This window comes from Meleagris gallopavo, chromosome 15, assembly GCF_000146605.3.
Source record: "Meleagris gallopavo isolate NT-WF06-2002-E0010 breed Aviagen turkey brand Nicholas breeding stock chromosome 15, Turkey_5.1, whole genome shotgun sequence".
Taxonomy (NCBI): Eukaryota; Metazoa; Chordata; class Aves; order Galliformes; family Phasianidae; genus Meleagris; species Meleagris gallopavo.
In genome coordinates this window covers 2,949,590-2,955,190 of record NC_015025.2, presented here as the reverse complement: position 1 = coordinate 2,955,190, position 5,601 = coordinate 2,949,590, and positions in this window count along the sequence as shown.

Sequence of the window (5,601 nt, the reverse complement as noted above, 5' to 3'; positions counted from 1 at the left end):
AGCTGCGAGATATGGTTTAGTAGCTTGTGGTAGAAGTGGTAATGAGAAGACGGTTGGACCAGATGATCTTATAGGTCGTTTCCCACCTTGTGATTCTATGATTCTATGATTCTGTTACTTATCTGTTTAAGACATGCTCAGCTAGTTGGGAGGGTGTTAGTCTCAGTCCGAGCTTGTTGGCTTTGTGCTTTGTATCCGTCTTCTGTTTCACATTCCCTGAAAACTGTCAGTTAGAAATGCAGTTATCTGGGGAGAAGAAATTTGCTGTAGGTCTGTTTATTTAAGAGATAATGTCAGCCTTGTTACCTGCAGCCCTCCCTTGTTCCTGATAAAATCACAGAGCTATGCTGCACCTTGGGCAGGTCCTTATCTCTGTCAGATGAATATTTTCATTGTTTTATTGTAGGTCTTAACAGTTTTTCTCAGAAAATTTTCATCTGGATTTCAGAACACAGCTGAGATGCTGAGACAACCTGTCTAAGCTTGCAAAGTACTTTTTTAAGAGGTAAGATGAAGTGCTTTTAGTTTTTCACTTTGTGACAGATTATCAAAGAGACAAATGCTGGTTTTAGTTCTTGTAAATGCGGCAGGCTTTGTTGTTGTGTGTGTGCAGTGAACAGTGCAAGGTTCTGTCTGTTATTTACGTGTTGATGCTTTCGGCTCAGACTGATGGGTGTTGTGAGAAGTAACCCAGCACATGCCTATTGCATAGCAAGCCAAGCTGGAGATAAAGCAGGGGCAGCTTTGGAGCAGGAGTAACAGCCCATCTGCCGGAGCAGTCCTATCCTGATGGGTGTGTTGATTCCAGCATCCCTAGGCGTACAGCAGTCACCAGCTCATAACCAGCAAGTCCAGATATTTTACAGTTAAATCACTAATAAGCTTCAGTACAACAGGAAAGCTAAGTTATGTTGGTCAGCTTCACTGTCTTACTCAGCAGCTCATCAATAATGGAATAAACGTAGGCTGCAGCACTTAACTAGATTGTAGGAAATTGATATTGCTGGTAAAAAATAACAAATAAAAGGGAAGTGTTAATTGCAGGAAATAATTGTGGTACATCTGAGGTTGCATTTTATCTACCTCAAAGCAGTGCTGGAGCTGTGATATAACATCTATTTAGTCTTTGCACCTCCCGAGGGAAACAATTAGAAAACATTACAACAAAAAAAGTTCTTTGAAATTTTGGTGTCATGGTCATTACATATAATGAAATATTCTCTATCATTTTATGTTTGCACGCATTTGGGAGGAAAAATAGGGCTTCTTGTAGCATTACTGCTGGTCAAGGCTGTATTCCTTGGGAAGGGAAGTGCCTGTGGATGGCAATCTTTGTCTTGGGATCTGGAGGGGCTGGAGGGAGTAGCTCTCAGTGCTCCAGTACTGTCTTAGGCAGCCAAGAAAAACAGTGCTTTGTGCACAAGGAGCCTCCTACACTGAGGAGGGCAGAGCAGGGCACATCAGAGACCCATATTTATGTGACCAAGCTAGGAGTGCTTTGCATTCCTGCTGTTTTCCTGTGATTCCCTAGTTTACTTTGACTGTGTAGGGGCTCTATCCAGCTTTTGTGACTGCATCCCTGCAGGCTCACTGGACAGACAATTGCATGTGGTGTGAAAGGGAGCTGCCTGCCATGTGGCACAGTGAGTGTTTACTCTGCTTCCACAAGGAAAAGCAGATTTTGCCCAGTCAGATCCCCTTTCCAGGTACTTCAAGACTGGAACATCATCTCCCTAGGGGGAGAAGTCCCCCTCATCTACCCATAAAGACGGGTTTTATTCACTTTCTCTCCCAAAGCACGTTCATGTAAATTGCCCTATGGGCTGTATTTCCATTGCACAATTAACCTGAGCCATCCCCACTTGTATTAATTACTATAGAATTAATTTAGCTTGTGTGAGAGTTGCTACACCACAAACTCATGTTTGAGTCATGCTGTGTAAATACATCAGCAGCTGGTGAGTTGTGTTAACATGAACTCCTGGTTGTAATCCCCAGCAGCTAATAAAACTCTGTTCCAGGCATGGAAATTAAAGGGGATTTTAGGCGTCCTTTGGAATTGAAATAGTGGTAAGCGTGGTTTGTAGCTCCAATTGAAAAGCAGCTCTCCAAAACATTGCTGCTCAGGTGGGGCTGCAGAGGGGCTGCCAGCACTGTGCTGCACTGTGGGGTGGCTGCAGTTGGAGTGGGGAAAGCCAGCCTGGTACTGAAAAAGCCAATCCCTGCTGTACTAAGTCAATAAGACAAAAAAATGTTGGTTTGGAGTTTGGGGAAAAAAAAAAAGTCTCCAATTCTTTGAGCCCTTTATCACTAAAGCTTCCCTTTCTGCTATTTAAGCTACTGCATCATGGCTGTTTCTTCAGCATGTCCTTTCAGATTGTTGCTCCCTCTGGTCAGTTTGCTCCAGATACCCACATCTCACTTCTTTAATAAAGACACAAGTTTAAAGAGAATAGTTATGAGGCATTTTCTCAGCACAGCATAGGCTCAAAATGGTGTCTTTTGTATCTATTAAAAATTGAAAAACACTTTTATTTATTTTTATTTTAGTAGTTTTTTAGTTTTTCTCTTCTAGAGTGAAGTTCTTATTCTCTTGGCTTCAGAAGCACCAGCCAAGAGCTCTTTTTGAAAGTACCAGACTCGTGGAATTGTAATTAGTGTGGGAAGGATAAACGCCATTCAGTACAGAATGCATTCAAGTTTCTACCCAGAAATTGCTCTGCACCTTTGAGTTATAGATAACCACATATTTAAAAGGGTAGTTCACTGAGCTCTTTATTTTTTGACTCGTCAAGAAAATTCAAACTCCAATAACAGCTTCACAAAGGTTTGGGTGAGTGGAGGCATCAGATCTAATTATAACAGAAGGATCAGAGGATCAAAGAACAAGGCTGAGCACAATGTAGAAAATTACTATAGAGGAAAGCTTGGAGTAAGAAAAGAAGATTGAAGAAGTTAAATAACGAGATTTTTCAGATAAAAAAGGAACAAGAGGTCAATGAAAAATTCAGCAGGCCTGCAAGAAGTGATTTATTGACAAAAGCAGCAGACACTTCTAAGAAGGATTTGATGAATTCTCAGCCTTGGTGCTCACCTGGCAAAGTGGAAGTCAGAAGCTGGAATGATAGAAATCTCCCATGAGGAGGGGAGGAAATGCTGGAGGAAGTGGTGCTCAGCCAGGATCGGCCAGAAAGCACCAAACTGTGCTGGCTACAGTGAGCTGCAGTGAAAGCCTTCAGAAGAGGCAACTGCATCCTCTGCACCTCCTTGTCATGAAGCAATGTTTCACTAACTTCAAGGGGACCAAAGAATCAAACCATTCTAAAAGAAGTATTCAAATACTTTTCTCCTGATTTTCTTTCGTTTTGTGTCTGCTCGCTCTCTTCCCCTCCACAATTTCACTATTTCGAGCTGTTGCTATTTGTTGGCCCTTCCCTCTGCTGCCTTTGGTCCTTCTTGACTTCCACTTGTATTGCTGCCTGACTGTGGGTGAGGAGTATGGCAGGGGCATGTAGTTGAAGTCTCTGCTCTCACTACTCCTGAATTCCTGTAACTTCATCCAACAGAGAGATTTTCTGCTCATCACCAAAGCAGTGAGCCCTTTTTCAGGTGCATGCATTACATGGTTCAGTGCATCTTATATATGACACCCCTTTCTAAAAGCTGTTGCTATTGGACTGGGTGTACTGATAGCATGATTTAAAATGCTTGTGTTGCTGGAGACCTTCCTTGCCTCTGTCTGGACCTGTCATTGTCACCTGTGAATACTTACATTATGCTAATCCACATCGTGTTCATATGTTTAGTGTTAATTAACATAAGCAAGGTTGCTGAATGCTGTAATTTAAATGCTAGGCACAGCTATTTTGCCTGTGACAAGAATGTATGAAAAATAATTTTCACAAATATTTCTAATCAAGAAACAATGGAGAAATTGTTTCTGAACAGCTTAATAACAAGCAGAACGTGAGTCCCAGCATTTTAGATTTATGGTGCATTGCTTCTCTAACTAGCAGCGATTTGCAGCTGGAAAAGTTTGCGTATTTGCCAACATGAGAAGAAATGAAATGATGAGGAATGCTTTTCATTACGCATTTTTATTTTTTTCTTCTGCTTTAAAGTACTGAGCTGCAGGAGAAGGTGGCACAGGAGGGGACAGGACAAGAGATCTCGTTGTTGGTCTCAGAAGAAAGCAGGTAGAAGCAGCTCAGCGGTTGAAGAATGGTGGGTCAGACACTAGGAGAGCTAAGAGCTTGTTTTGTTACCCACAGATGTGCTTAGGGTCAGCGTTGTAGTTTCATGAAGTTCCAGAATATGTTTGATGCGTGTTCAAATTTCAGTGCTTTATGAACTTGTCATTGTGACTTTCTCCAAAATCCCTTCTGATAGAAAATGGCCAGTCTTGGTGTGCAAGGGATCTTCTCCTTTTTCTTTCCTTACTTCTTTTTTCCCCTCCTTTCCTTCCCACATGCGTCTTTGTTTGGAGTGTCAGCCCCACGTTAGAAGGACAGGAGAGGTCAGTGCATCCCGGTGGGTGTTTTATTGTCAGTGCTTCCGTGAGCCTCAGATTTGTGTTCCTGGAATGCTCTGGAGCATCCAGAGCAGGAACAAAGACTGACTTGATTTTTGCTGCTGTATGTTAAAGCAATGAGGCCAGGGACTCCTCTAAGATCAGGAGCAGTAGAACTACAATCCCCCTTTTTTTTTCTGTGTGCTGTTGGGTGAAGTCAGAAGTTTGGTTTTTTTTTTATCTTTCTGTGCAGAAGGGCAGGAAATTGTGAGACTTCCAAATAAATCTAGACTCATCAAAGAGAAAAGATACTATATATTTAGAATGGCCGTGTAGCCTGAATGTCAAGGGGAGAATGGTGTCCTCCGTATCAGTGTGCTGTGTTTGCTCAGGTGGGGTTTGCATGTTGCATTATAGCTGATGGTGTCTGACATTCACTGCCTCCATGTACAGCCCAACACGTGCAGGGGGACCTCGATGAAGCAGGGGGGCCACGGAAGCAGTGTCTGGGGTCTCAGCTGCCCTTGGGACCCCCAGAGCTGGTCACACACTGCAGGTTTTCAATTTCTGGTGGCTGCTTTCTGCCAAGGCTTTTTATCTCAGATTAATGAAATCTTGATGACAATTTTCATAGCTCACAAAAGAGGATTACTGAAGATCGGTTTCCTTTAGATTTGATGATTTTTTTTGCTGTCATCCTGTTGGCGAGAATTGAATCTGAAACAAACAGTAAGTCTTCTGCTGACAGGACCTGGAAAGGAAATCAAGGGCTGCCTGGAAATTAGTGGTCTGCACCTGATGAGAAGTCATTCATCGGCTTCAGCAGAAAGTTGCCAATGCTGCAGCTCTCCGGTTCTTAAGGTACTCTTCGCATTATGACAGAGGCTGACTGAATATCAACATTCAGATTTTGAGTCTGTTTGCTTTGGTTGAGGTTATTGCATACAGCAGCCTGCTGCCAGCAGTGGGACTTGGTGCTGTGCCCACCCTGCCATTTGTACCTCTTGAAATGGAATATGCATAACTAGTTAATGAGAGCAAAGAGTATCTCGGCTGCATTATTGGACAGAATTTGATGGTAGCTATCAGTG